Here is a 15,190-nt window from a genome sequence, read left to right as displayed (position 1 = left end):
TCATCCCAGCTATGTGGAAGGCAATAAATAGGAGGACTGAAATACAGGTCCAGACACACACACACACACACACACACACACACACACGAGACGCGAGACTGGAAAAAAAAAAACCTAAAGCAAAATGGGTTGGGGAGATGACTCAAGTGGTAGCATGTCTTATGAGCAAGCACAAGCCCTAAGTTCAAATCCCAGTAATGCCAAAAAATTTGTCCCTGAGTTCTCTATTTATGTTCATATATTCAATTAAATTTTCAGTGATTATTCTTCCAACAAGCCCTGTTGGATTAATTCCAGACAGCTTTGATCATGCTAATTAACTCCTATAACTCCCATACATGTCTGGAAATCCTCTGCATTATGTTAATTTGTACTTCGGGGTTCTGTTCATTCTGGATTTCCCTTCTCACAACAATGTGTTAGTCCTTGAGCCAGAGATCATTATATCTCTTTCTTTCCAACATTTCTGTCATGGTTAAGGCAAGTCCTTCCTAAATGCTGTTGAGTGACTGGTAGTTGAGTGACTGATGGTGTGAAACAGTCAATGCAAGAAAGGAAGGCCTTTTGGAGGCAAAGTAATATGATGCTGGGCCTGTGTTCAACTTTAGGTAACAAGAAACAATGCATTCTTCAGCTTTGTACATCAGCAGAATTTTCAGAAGAAAGCAGGTCTCTGCCTCTGATAAACAGGGCATCCTTTCAACAAGAGCCAGGAAGCTGATCTCTTAAGTCTCCATTCCTGGTGTGTAGGCATGTACAATAGAAGAAGGCAAAGGATAGGCTGCTATGACATGTCTAGGGGACTTTGCTGAGACGGTGCAAAGCCAGTAACCCACAGTGGGGAAAGGAGTCAGTTTGCAGCTAGCTCCTAGTCATCTGCTGTAGCAGAGTTAATAACCTGACAGCTTTCCCTCCGTGTTTAGAGAACACGTTCCCCCTCCAGCCATCTCCTTGGATCCTAACTTGGCCAAATGGATCCTTTGACTGCTCTCCTGTTCCAGAAGAAGCAAAAGAAGATCAGGTCCATAGTTACCATGCAACTGTGGATAAGTGGATAGAGTGAAGGAGACATAGAGATTTTCAAGGGAACGCTTGAAAAGAGACCTGAAGGAACTGAGTCAGCGAGCACCTTTAATCATTGTGCCAATTTCTTGTTTGGTGGCATGACAAATGGAAAACAGTAATTGAAACCATTGAAATGAGAACTAAATCACCCCAGTTATGCCAAACAGAGCAGGAAAGGCCTGTCAACATTCTCACTAAAAGGTAAGGATGATCAAATTTCATGGGGCTTAAGGGTAGCTTTTACTTTAAAGGTAGAAAAACATTAAATTTTTCCTAATTCACAAGGTATAATCATTGAATTTTAGAACCAAAAACATTTTGAACCTCATGTAGTCCAAGTTCTATATTTTACAAATGGGATAAGGCCCAGAGAGGGAAAGTAACTTTCTGAAGGTCACATGAGTGGTGTCAGAGCCAAGACAAGAGCTCAGGTCTCCTGAATTTCCAGTGCATCCACTGAACAGAAAAGGTGCCGACATTTAGCTAAAGCCTGTGGAGCAGGCACAAACGTGATACCCTTGCAGAAAGATAAGATTCTGATGCCTCTAGCTCCTCCACACAGGGCCAAACACAATGGCCTGACTTTCCTCAAAAGTTCTAGGTTCCCTGATTTGCATGTTGAGGGGGAAAAAAGGATGTGTAGATAGAGATGAGAGAGAGAGAGAGAGAGAGAGAGAGAGAGAGAGAGAGAGAAGAGAGAGACGAGTATAACATTAAACAAGCAACTTTTTCTTTTTTTTTTTTTTTACAGTACTGGGGTTTGAACTCAGGGCCTACACCTTGAGCCACCCTGTGAGCCCATTTTTGTGTTGGGTGTTTTCGAGATAGGGTCTCATCAACTATTTGCCTGAGCTACCTTCGAACCTCAATCCTCCTAATCTCTGCCTCCTGAATAACTAGGATTACAGGTGTGAGCCACCGGCACCCTGCATAAGCAACCTTGTTAAAGGCTAAGGAATGTGTAGAAGCACACAAGGAATCAGGAGGCTCTACCTCTGCCCTTAACTAGTTTTATAAATCATTTAACCTCTCTGGGCCTCAGTTTTCCATTCTCAAAATAATTGTTAAATGATTTCTAAGGTATCTTTTATCTCTAATACTTAAAAATAATATTAAAGCACTATTCACACCCTAAGGCACTAATGGACTTTTATATCCCAGATTAGTAACAGGAAGATCTATCTATCTACAGACAGATATAAAGTGAAGATGGTTCACAAGTATATGGTTGATCATGAATTCATTCAAATAAATATTATTGAGTGCCTATGTCTTGTCTTGATGAAGCAAGACAAGGAAGACAAGGTTCATGCTCAAAAACCTATAAAACTCCCTCTGTATGCAGAGGTAATAACTTATCTAAGTGTTCTCCAGTCTGACCAAAGATCAAAAAGGATCCAGTCTGTTCAGGTGGGTTTTGCCAAGAGGTGCCTTGGTAGACAATGTCCCGATTTCCTTGGAGTGATCAGTCACTACAAGAACTCCCCTGAAAAGCATTCCTAGTTTATGGTGTCTGGCAAAAATGTAATAGGTTAGACACTGTAAAGTCAAGGCTGCTCGCAAGAGTATTGTAAATACTAGTTAGTCATTACCCCAAATTTGATCCTGAATTAAAGCAAAAGGCAAGGATTCTAAAAATGGACACATCCATGTAAGCATCTGTTGGTTTGGGAAATGAAGACAAGAAGTGGCCTGTGAAGCATGCACTATATATTATGAAAAAAGGAAAATACAAAGATGGAGTACCCATATGTTACTAGGAGAATCACTGGAAAATCTTTAACCTGAACACAAATTCTGAAGGTTGATTTTGTCTCAGTGTATATCACATTACCCTTCACCTTTATGTCACTAACAAACTTCCTGAAGTTTTCCTCCATCCTCTTAATTCTACTCAGCTCAGTAACCCTCGATTTTCCATCTTGTCTCTCTCACTTTCCAAACGATCAAGTTTCTCAAACAGCCCACTGACCTGTTCCTTTTATCTCCCTTTGAGATCTATGGCACCGTGTTCTATGAATATTATTATTAGTAGCATGTTTGTAGTGCTGGAGATCGAACCCCATTTATTCTTTCTTGAAATTCTGTTACTTGCTAAACATTCCTACTTCTCCTTCTGTCTTTCCTCCCATGTCTACCATGTCTTCTTTGCTGACTTTCTGTGGATAATCAAAGATGACAGTAACCCTGACGAAAGCTCCTGCAAACTGTAGTTAGGTTTTTAGCTCACCTATGTTAGAATAGTTAGAACTAGACCTTTCATTACACTTTAATGTATCATATGAGTAAGAACAGGAAATTTAAGGTTATTATCCATGAACAAAGTTTTTAAAAATCTTTCAAATGAATTTAGTGAAGTTATTAAATAATAGTGTCTGTATTTTTCATTCTGTATTAACATTGGAAATGTTAGTAATTATTAAATGATATTATATGCAAGTTTTTTAATTGCTGGAGTTACAGAAGAAATTTTGGAAAAAGGGTCCATGCTTTAAAATAAAAAAAAAAGAAAAGGAAGGAAGGGAGGAAGAAGGAAAAAGAAAAGAACTGAGGCAGTAGGACCAGCCTCCAAAGAAATAACAGCCTTTAGGAGAAAAATGCCTGCTGGTAATTCTTTCATGAATGGGATAAGACTTCTGCCCTCAAAGCTAGAAATCACAGAGAGCAGAGCTTAGCACCTTTCCCTATTTTGAGGAACCCACTCCATTTAAAAATTTTCTCTCTAAGTTTGAAAACAGAATTCTGGTCATAAACCTTAGACCAATTCAAAATGATTAATGTTACTGGCTTCAAAAATGTGTTGTGATTAAGCAACTGGAAAGCAGAAACAGCTAAAGGAAAACTACACAACTGCACAACTAGAGGTCTGTTCTCTAGCGTATTTTTAAATTTTTTTTTGGCAGCACTGGGGTTTGAACTCAGGGCCTCACACTTGCTAGGGAGGCAGGCACTTTACCACTTAGGCCACTCTGCCAGCCAAGATGTGTTCTCTAAAACATGCTTAGGCATAGGGTAGAAAGCTCCTTCCCCTTCCCCTTCCCCTTCCCCTTTCTCTTTCTTTCCCTTCCCTTTCTCCCTCTTTGTGTGTGTGTGTGTGTGTGTGTGTGTGTGTGTGTGTGCGCGCGTGCGCGCGCACAGGGGTCTTTTAAAATATTACAGACTTAGTTTGAATTAAATGTGTAGCTAAGCAATACATTTTAAAAATAGAAATAAAACAAAGGGGCTGGGAGCACCTGCCTAGCAAGGTTGAGGAGGTCCTGAGTTCAAACCCCTGTACCACCAAAAACAAAAACAATACAAAAAAAAAAGAAAATCACTCATATCATCCCCTAAATATGACTTTTTCTGGCCATTTTTCATAGAAAGTGAAATAATCACAGACTGGAAGTGTAACTCAGTGGTAGAGTGCTTGCTTTACCCCATGCATAAAACCCCATGTTAATCCCCAGCACCACCAAAAAAAATAAAGGGAAAAAATCAAATTGTCCATTGTATTTTGAAGTCTGTTCTTTCTACTGACAACGTAGATCATAGAGTTCTCTCTGTGTCAATCATCATCCTAAGGTCATGTTAAATGGCAGAACAGTCATCTTCTGTAGCCATTAGTTCTAGATGCACAGATGCAACCAACTGCAGATCTAAAATATTTGGAAAAAACCTGCATCTGGACTGAACATGTACAGACTTTCCTCTTGTCATTATTTCCTAAACAATATACCTCTGTACATCTTATATAAGGGATGTAAACATCTGTGGATTTTAGTATCCACAGTTGTCCTGGAACCAGAACCGATCCCCCATGGACACCAATGGATGACTCCATTAAAAATTCATACATGAGCTAAAATGTATGATTGAACCATGGTGTGAATGCATCATAATTTAAAAAATTCTGACTCATGGATTAGATGGCATTATGGACTGATTTGTGTCCTCCACAAATTGATATGTTGATGTGCTAACCCCTAGTGTCTCAGATTGTGGGTATATTTGGAGATAGGGTTTTAGAGAGGTAAGGAAGTTAAAATGAGATTCTTAGTAGGTTGTAATCCAATAAGACAGGTGTCATAAGAAGAGGAAATCTGAACCATGTGAAGACACAGGGAGAAGATGGCCATATATAAGTCAAGGAGAGTGATCTCAAAAGAAACCAGTTCTGCTGACCTTGATCTCAGACTTCCAGCCTCCAGAATTATCAGAAATAAGTTTCTGTCACTTAAACCACATAGTCTGTGGTGCTTTGTTATGGCAGCTCTAGAAAACTAACACTGCAGAGGCTGTTCTCAGGTTTTTTCCAGCTGGAACATCTTTGTATTTGGCTCTCTGGGCACACATCCAATTATTTTGTCAGAATACATTTCTAAACAAGAGTTGGGTCAAAGGGTCAGTGTTTCTTTTAGGCTTCTGGCATGTTCTATCAAATTGTCCAGGTCAAGGGTCTGGTTTCCAGAAACTCCCAAGGCTGCTGGTCATCTTGGTGTTTTTCCTCTTTTCTTTTTTTTTGTAATTAATTGTTTTCCATCCAGAATACATGTTGCTTTTATACTCATTTTTCAAAAGGGAAAAAGAGCCTTATATAATATGAAAGATTTTCATATTCAAGTGAATTAAGTGAAAGTGTTGTAGAGGTTCAGTTTTACAAAATGAAAAGAATTAGGGAAACAGAGAATGGTGATGGTTGGACATCATGAATATTGTGTATTTAATACCACTCAATTACAGACTTAAACATGGTTATGATCTGGGGCTTGGGGGGTGTAGCTCAGTGGTAGACTTGTCTCACACTCCCAAAACCCTGCATTTGATCCCCAGCACCTCCAAAAAAAAGTTAAGATCTAAGCCAGGCATCGTGGTGCAGTCACAGCTACTTGGGAGGCTGAGTCAGGAAGATCACTTGTGGCCAACCCAGGCAACATAGCAAGACACCTTCTCCAAAACCAAAAATTAGATCTTAAACATTATGATGTATATTTTAACACATTTAAAAATAAAAGTTACATGAAATAGTAGTTTGCAGAGATAAAAATGAAAAGCTCGTTGAGAGAATGAGAAAATAAATCACAGACTGAATAGAAATATTTGAAGAAATGATTAAAAAAAAGATTGTTATCCAAAATATTAAACAATTCTTAAAGCTCAACACTAAGAAAACAGCCTGATTTAAAAATAAGCAAAAGACCTGAACACACTCCTCACCACAGAAGGTAGGTATACAGATGGCGAACATGCCACAACAGTATGAAAAGATGCTTAGCACCATAAGTCATTAGGGAACTACAAATTAAAACAATGAGATTCAAGTACAAACCCAGAACACTAAAATCCAAAATACGATCAGTGCCAGTGCAGTGAGGAGGCGGGAAAGCATCAGCTCTGACGCAACACCAGTGGGAAGGCAAACAGGATAGTCCTGTGGAAGACACCTTAGTTGGTGGTTTCCTACCAATTAAATATACTTATGCTGGCAGAGTGTCACAAATGGTAGAGTGCCCGCCTAGCAAGGGTGAGGCCCTGAGTTCAAACCCCAGAGCCATCAAAAAATATACATATACATATATACGCGCATACATACATATGTATACACTCATGCATATACTGCGGTGATCACACTACTTGCTAATACTCAAGGGAGTAAAAAGTTATTAGTGTTCATTTTATTATCCTTCCCCCTTCCATATATATATATATATATATATATAGAGAGAGAGAGAGAGAGAGAGAGAGAGGAAGGATATATATATCCTTCTATATATATATTTTTTTTTTTTCTTTTTTTTTTTTGAGACAGTGTCTAACTATTGTAGCCCAGGTTGGCCTGGAACTAATGATTCTCCTCAGCCTCCCAAGTGCTGGGATTGCAGGCATGTACTGCCATATTTGACTCATTTAATTATTCTTATACCTTTTTTTTTTTTTTTGGTGGTGCTGGGGTTTGAACTCAAGGCCTTGTGCTTGCTAGACAGGTGCTCTACCACTTGAGTCATGGCCCCAGTCCTTTATTTAATTATTCTTATATTTGTATTCTTCAGGGTTTTTTTTTTCCTGTGTTGGGGGTTGAACACATGCTAGACAAGCACCCCACCACTAGCTACGTCCCCAGCCCCTCATTATCCTTATTAAAAATAAACTAATTTTTTTTGGAGGTACTGGGGTTTGAACTAAGGACCTTGGGCTTGCTAGGCAGGCACAATACGTGACCCACACCCTCAGCCCTAAAAATCAGGGGAAGGGAGCTAAAAAAATAATCTCTTCTAGATTTCAAACGTTAGATTTGACAAGAAAAGGTAGATGTTCAAGAAATATTTGTTGAATATACGAATTGAGAAAAGATTTGGGGCTGGGGACATGGCTCAGGAGGTGGAGTGCTTGCTTAGCAAGTGCAAGACCCAGGGTTCAATCCCCAGCAGAGCAAAAACAAAACAAAACAAAAGAAAAAAACCCCAGCACCCCCACCCCCCCAAAAAAATGTAAAAAGGATTTTGAGTGATATGTAAAGATTTAATCTCTTTCTAAAATAGCTAGCCTACAAACTAATTGCTAATTTTATTTCCAGCAGGCAAAACCTATTTACTTATACAAGATGTAAGATCAGACAAATCAATTTTTTTCAAGAGACAAAACATCCCTACCCAGAATAAGGTAATGAAGTCAAGGTTTGACCTAGACCATAGTCACAAGGCAACAACTTAAAAATGACCTGAGCTGAGGATGTAGGTCAGTGGTACAGCACCTGCCTAGCATATTTGAGGCCCTAAGTTTGATCCCCAGCACTGCAAAAAAAACAAAAACAAAAAGGAAAAGACCTGTAAGTGAAGTAAGCCACTCATTTCAGAAATGCAGACTCTGGAGCTTATTAGACAGAGCTATAAAACTGGTGAGCAGAGGGGAGTGCTAGGCCCCTGCAGTGAGGCTCTAGGGAAAAGTGGGCAAATTTTTGTTTTCCAGTGAGAGTGGGCAGCCTACTCAATGCCCAATCCCTGCTTCCTGTAAACTGTGACAGCCTGCTATTTTTCCAGGACAGTAAGTTCCCTATGTTTTGCTACTTCTAGCTGTATGAATTTCAGGCCAGTTCTCAGTTTTTGTCTGTCAGTTTCTCTCTCTCTCTCTCTCTCTTTCTCTCTCTCTGTTTCTCTCACTCTATCACACACACACACACACACACACACACACACACACACACACAAAGGCAAGGAAATATTCCCTAATCCCAGTCACAAAGGGGCCTTGGGTGGTGACTCATATTTTTGGGATGTCAATGCTGCCAAAGGTAGAGCTTATCTGAAAAATTCAAGGAACTGTGAATTATACAGGAAGTTCTCACTTTACCTGTTTTAGTTTGTGTCATCTTAAGGGGCTCAGGTGCAAGACAGCTGAGCACACATACATGAAGTGGTGGGTTCAATTCCCAAGCACATACACCCATACGCAACTTTAAAAAATAAAGAGCTCAGAGTCCAAATCATTTGAATTGTTCTAAAACTGAAAAAGAAAGAGATATTAATAATGTAGACATTTCCTTTTTAAATTGGGGGGTTAGTTGTCTTTCTGTTTATCTGCTGTTTGCAGGGGTAGTGTGGGGAGTCTCCTTAGGCTAGAGGGTGGAGACTTGTTAAGGAAGGTACAGGAAAGAGCAGTTTCCTGACACAAGAACATATTGTTACTTTCTATAAACTTGGCAGTTCTTACGTTGCTTCAATTTGAGTTTTCTTCTCACTCTTTCCGATTATACTAGTGCATGTTGATTTACATGATAAATGTGTTACTGAAAGGATTATTTGTACCAGAGAAGAGCCTCTTTAGAGTATTGGTGAGTCCTTTTCATTGAAGGATCACTTTCTATGGGGTAAAGCCAAATTTTCAAGTAGCAAATTTCTTTAAAGAAGAGCACACCTGTATGTCATATAGTGGAATACATACCTGTTGAATTCTAGCCTGAATCTCACTCATGTTTTGGTCTAGAAAATCTACTTTAACAGGATTAGTAGCATCAATAACCTTCCCCAAAGTGAGACTGTAAGTTATCCATTGTGTATTAAAGCTGCATATACCAAAAGTCAAGCTTGGGTCCCCAGAGTTTAGGTGAAAACAAATCAGAAAAAGTTTAGCAATTGCCAGGCGCCGGTGCCTCATGCCTGTAATCCGAGCTGTTCAGGAGGCAGAGATCAGTTGAATCGCAGTTCCAAGCAAGCCCAGGCAAATAGTTTGCATGACCCTTATCTTGAAAAACGCATCACAAAAATAGAGCTGGTGAAGTGGCCCAGGGTGAAGGCTCCAGTACCACAAAAAAAAAAAAAAGTTTAGCAATAAATGAGACCATGTAACAATGAGATGTATGAGGAAAAGCTAAAAGAAAGGAGAGGAGATTTTTGTAGTTTGAAGGAAAAAAACTGTAGGGAAGATTTTTCATTAACTTTAAAAATAGATAAAAGCAGATCACCTGCTGTTTCCACTGACAGATACAACTACAAGAATGGTAGTTACAACTAAAAAAAATTGTGGGTGAGAAACAGTACCAAGAAGTGTCAGCGTAGTTCTCTTTTCCTAGAGAATGGAGGATGAAGTATTCTTTTTTGTATGTCAGACAAGTAAATAGTACAGAAAATCAAACATAAATGAAAGATCTACATAGAACATGGTTTACCAAAATTCTACTCTCCTTGAGAAGCTATTTCCAGAATTTTAGTCAAACTGTGGATTGAAGAATTCTTATCTAGTTTCTTTTTTTTAATTCTTCAAATCTGCTGTGGACAACGGAATATCATACTTGTCTATTTATTTGAAAGAGTAGAGCTTTTCCATCCATAAGTCAAAGGCAGTTGCCAAGTGAGATCTGATGACCTAGGACGGCTCAACCCTCCCCTGGATGTTTAAAGTTTTTGCCTTATCAGGAGAAATGTACTGAGGTCTCCTCCTTGTTTTTTTGTTTTCTTATTTAGTAAAGCAAACATCAGTAGCTGAATTTATTATCTATAACTTCCAAATAAGTTCTTGTAAGGGGAGATCTTCTTGTCTTTCTACATGTTGAGGCTTCTTCAGGGAAACTTAAGACACGAGAGTTTAGAGTAACGGAAAAATGATACTTTTCGTCCTTATTATGATACTATATAGTGGAACGCTGGTGGCTGTTTGCTATAGATTGGATAAGCGTTCCCAAAAGGTCTATGTGTTGAAGGGTTGCTTCCCAGAATGGCACTGTCAGGAGGTGGTGGGACCTTTGAGAGGGGGAGCCTACTAGGAGGTGGTTGGAGGCATGCACTTGAAGGGGATTGTGGGGCTCTGATCACCTAGTCTCCTCTGCTTCCTGGCTTGAGACATAAATAGCTTGCTCCACTGTGTGCAACTGTTAGGATGTGCTGCCCTCGCCAGAGGCCTAAAGTAATGGTGCTGCCCAGTCTTGGACTGAAACCTCCAAAGATGTGAGTGAAAGTAACCCTTTTCTCTTTATAAGTTAATTGCCTCAGGCATTTTCTTGTACTAACGGAAAGCTGACTAATTAGTAAATGATTCTTAATGTTGGTAAGAATGCAATTTAAGATAGAAAGTAACCAGAGAAGAGAAAATAACAATCAGAAATGGTTTCTTCAAAAGATTAAATATTGAGACCGAGAGTAGTGGTCCATAATCCCAGTTTCTCAGAAGGCAGAGACAGGAGGATCTTGGTTTGAGGACAACCCTGGGCAAAAGTTAGCAAGATCCTATCCAAAAACAAACTAAAAGCAAAAGAACTAGTGTGCAGCTCAAGTTGTAGAGTGCAAGAGCCAGACCCTGAGTTCAATCCCCAGTACCACAAAAAATAAAATTATATATATAAAACATATATGTATATATGACATAGATAGATAGCCAAAGTCAATAATGTTTTTTTTTTCTTTTTAAACCTAAAACCTAACTTTGCTTACAAAATGTCAGCTAGACTTTGGTAGAATCCTGGCAAATGCTAGGGTTCCAGGAAAGAAATCTCTTTCAATGTCTCAGAAACTGTATATTAAAAAGTGAAGTCATAAGGTAATAAGATCATGTTGATTAAGGCCTGACTTTATATATGCTATTCTGGAAAGGAATCACTTGCAGGCTTTCTGTCTCACTCAAACCTCAGTCAGTGGAAAGCCCTGAACCCTTGGAATGTAAATGGTGTTCACAGAGCCTGTCCTGCTGAGTAATCAGAATCAGTAAGAAACCAACAGAGATGTTTAGTCTTTGAAAGGAATGGAGAAATCAGAGAGAGCCACCTAGTGGTCAAAGTTTTCCACAGTTTTGCTGCAGGGCATGTGAATGGTGATCTTACTGTTTTATTAACATTACTGAAAAGTAAGGAGTAAAAACACTGGAGTTTAAAAACAAAGGGATGAAAGCATTTCACTTAAGAACCTACTATCCAAACTTGCCTTTTTTTTTTTTTTTGTGGTACTAGGGTTTGAACTCAGGGCCTTACACCTTGAGCCACTCCACTAGCCCTTTTTTTTTTGTCAAGGGTTTTTTTTGAGATAGGGTCTTACAAACTGTTTGCCTGGGCTGGCTTTGAACTGTGACCCTCCTGATCTCTGCCTCCTAAGAATCTAGGATTACCGGCACCCGGCTCAAACTTACTCTTTTTAAAGCCAAGGTCTGAGTGCAGTGTGTGGGTAACGCTGGTGCTCATTTACTTAAGGTTCTTTGAGTCACATACCACCAAAGATGTGCCACACACTAAACGACCTGCAGTTAAGTTGTTTTCAAGCACACAGAGTAACTCAGATGGACTGAGATGCCTGATCAGTAGAAGTTAAAGGAGAATGCACTTTAAAAATAAAAAAAAAATTCTGGTGTCAGCAGGCCAATCAATTAAACATTGCTACTTTAGAGACAGAGAAAACCGATGAGACTTTCACCCTGAAGCAAAAGGCTGACAATCTAGTATCCAGATAAAGAAAACAAGTAGCTAAAACCTAGAGCAGACAGAGATGGAGGAGGATAGGTGGGAAAGGAATGTGACAAGGCAGGTGCAGAAGTTGGAATTTCAAGTTGAGGAGTTTGAACCTGATGACCTGATAAGATCGTTGCCAAAGGTAATAAGGGACAATAAAAATTTTTGGAGTAGGGAGAAGCTAAAAAAAGAAAGCTCAACTGCCTGTCCTAATAGCTCAGCTCACAGTTTGGTTTTAAAACTCAGCTAAGAGGGGCAGTGAGAATTAAGAAAATGGAGATATTTGATTTTTTTTGGGGGGTGCTGGGGATTAAATCCAGGGCCTCATGCACACTAGGACACCTTTTGGTTGTTGCTCCCCTTTTGTGCAAGTACTGGGGTTAGAACCCAGGGTGGTGCATACTGGCACATGCACTGCCACTGCGTTGCCCCTATCCAGCCCTGCTGTTCCTTCTTTACAGAGCAGGAACAGGCCCACCCCAAAATACCCTAGTACAAGACTATGTGCAGCCAGCTGATCTAATAAAGCATTCATTAAAAAAGAGCAAATGGACTTACTGTGTGGCTTACCCAAGGACTGCTCATTCTGGAAGTATTTCTATAGAAGGTGGAAGGTGCATATCCTTTTGGAACCAAACATTTGAACATATGAGGTCGTAAAAGACAGATTGTATCAAAACAGCTCTATTAAAAAAAAAAAAACAAAACCAAAACTTACAAAGGCAGGGCCACCTGGCAGCTCTGCCTTCTCTGAGTTTCTCATTTCTCCAAAGGATGGTCACACCTGGAAATTAGCCTTTCTCTCTCCAGCCCTCATCCTGGTAACTCCCTGGGTCCCACACTTGGTCTCCAGCTTCTTCCCTACCATCGCTGACTCGACCTTGGTGCAGGCTGTCATTATCTCACGCCAGTACCATACTAGTCTACGTGATTCTATGCACAGCTCCCTTCTTCGCAATCATTCTTTATACTACTGACAGGGTTCCCTGTTTTGAAATTCCCCTGGTTAAACTCTTAGTGCTGATTGCATCCTAGTCCTTCTGCGGTCGCTGTGTGTGATCTTCTCTCTGTCCTTCCATCTAACACCCCGAATCCTACTTGTTTTTTTTTTTTTTTTTTTGAGATGGGATCTATGTTGCCCAGGATGGTCTCAAACTCCTAGACTCATACTTTTGCCTCAGCCTCTAGAATACTAGGACTACAGACAGAAGACACCATGCCAAGGCTTCCAACATCTACCCTTAATGTTTTCTCACCCTCTGAAAAAGCTCTGCTCTCTGAGGGCTGTGTGGATGCTGCAACTCTGCTTAGAAGACTATTGCTTATTTCCTAACTAACTCCTACTTCCTAGTCATGGAAGTTACCTCCAAAGGGGAAACTGCCTTGTCATGAATTTCCACAACACCCTGAGCTTTCACTCCCATAACATTTATAATCTATATTATAATTGTCTCCAAATCTATTATTAAGGATGAGGCTGTTTTTACCTCTTAGTACAGTGCTTACATCAATGTTCAGAAATTTTTTGATGCTACTTGAAAAAGGGACTTTCTGGCCACAATGGAAATTGCATTTGCAGTTTCTCTCATGCCCCCAATCCAGTCACCACCTTGCTAGTCTGTCCTGCGTACTTGTCAGTCTCAATTTCTTCACATTGCTTCTGTCAAGGCCCTCCCTTCCTTAGAAACTTTGGTTTTCCTATTTCTATGATGGCAGGTCCAAACATTTGTTATCTAATTTTCAAAAGTTCCAATCAATTTAGTCTGCTGTATTTCCAGGCCATGTTCTTCTTTGTCTCTGCTACTTCAAATATTCTGTCTTCACTTTTCAGGTTGAAATCCTGTCCATCCTTTCAAGACCTTGTTCACTAGCCATTTCTTTAACAGAGGTCTTCCTGGGCTTTTCAAACACAGATTGAACATAGTTTACCATTTTTCTGGGCACATACATGTCTTCTAGTTTAGATGTTGTCATTTTCTGTGCAGGCCTTATCTTCTTTACAACACAGCTTAAGTTCCTGGAGGGCAGGAATTATATCCTACTTTCTGGCATCTCTTAGTTCGGCAATAATTACTCATTTTTGAAAAAGTAATAAATCATACTAGTGAAACATGAAAATGTAGAATTTGGCCTTTAATAATAATAAAAAAAAAAACCTCTACAAAAAAAGAGAAAGATTAATCACCAGCTGAAGATCACAGTTTGCAGAGAAGAATGTAAACTGGGGAGGTGGATCAGATGGGTATAAGTGCTAATAAGAGGGTAATTTTATTTGTGGCAGGTCATTATTACATATTTTCCCCAAGTCATCATGTTTCCTCTGACATGTTAACTTGAGTGCTACAGTTTTGTAGAGACCCACAAGTAGCCTGTTCCATTGTACCACATTGTAAGGTTAGGTATGTGAGTCAAAAGTAAGATCCCTCAACCACATTATCCCTGGAGTAAGTATTACTTAGGATGACACAGAGCCTGTGGGAGTAGGCCACATTTTTTTCTCCAGCAAAAATTCCCTTGGTGCCTGAGTAAAATTGGCCCAGTATCTTCTTTTTTTTTTTTGGCGGTACTGGGGTTTGAACTCAGGGTCTACACCTTGAGCCACTCTACCAGCCCTTTTTTTGTGATGGGTGTTTTCGAGATAGGGTCTGGCGAACTATATGCCTGGGCTGGCTTCAAACCATGATCCTCCTGATCTCTGCCTCCTGAGTTGCTGTGATTACAGCATAGGCATGAGCCACCAGAGCCCAGCCTGGCCCAGTATCTTCTTAACCATGGTTGTTCCATAGACTGACAGAGGATCCCACTGAAGGCACTTAGCCATCCTAATATTAGGCAAAAGAAATAATTGAGTACCTCATAAATTTGGGAACCCTTAAATTACTTCATGTATGTTTCTGGCTGCTCTACTGAATGAATCCTTTTCATTTTTTTTCAGCTTGGAAGCTTGTAGTTCAAGCAAAATGGAAAATGGGTTATGATATCACTTACCAGCTCTGTGGCTCTGGCAAGGTATTTAATTTTTTGGACCTCTAATTTCTTCACTTGTAAAAGGGAGATAATAATACATGTTTTATATAGGAATGTTGTGAGAATTATGAACTATGTATATAAAAAGTTTTTACACTGTGCCTGGCATATTGTTGGTGGTCAGAAAGCAGCAACTATTATTCTAGCTTCAGTTGATTTTTTTTTTTTGATGCTTCATACTGAGTTGTGAATGTC

The 15,190-nt window shown here is 39.6% G+C and overlaps 1 long non-coding RNA gene across 1 annotated transcript in view; it reads left to right on the top strand.

The window, feature by feature from the left end:
- Nucleotides 1–15,190, top strand: part of LOC141422620 (uncharacterized) — a 69,754-nt gene that overhangs the window by 11,345 nt on the left and 43,219 nt on the right. The window contains exon 2 of the long non-coding RNA XR_012447339.1: nucleotides 14,904–14,977. This is a non-coding gene — a long non-coding RNA (uncharacterized lncRNA). The remainder of the gene's footprint in view (nucleotides 1–14,903; nucleotides 14,978–15,190) is intronic.

This window comes from Castor canadensis, chromosome 4, assembly GCF_047511655.1.
Source record: "Castor canadensis chromosome 4, mCasCan1.hap1v2, whole genome shotgun sequence".
In the NCBI taxonomy this organism is placed as follows: Eukaryota; Metazoa; Chordata; class Mammalia; order Rodentia; family Castoridae; genus Castor; species Castor canadensis.
The sequence above is the reverse complement of the archived record's forward strand: the minus strand, read 5'-3'. Positions and strand labels throughout refer to the sequence as shown.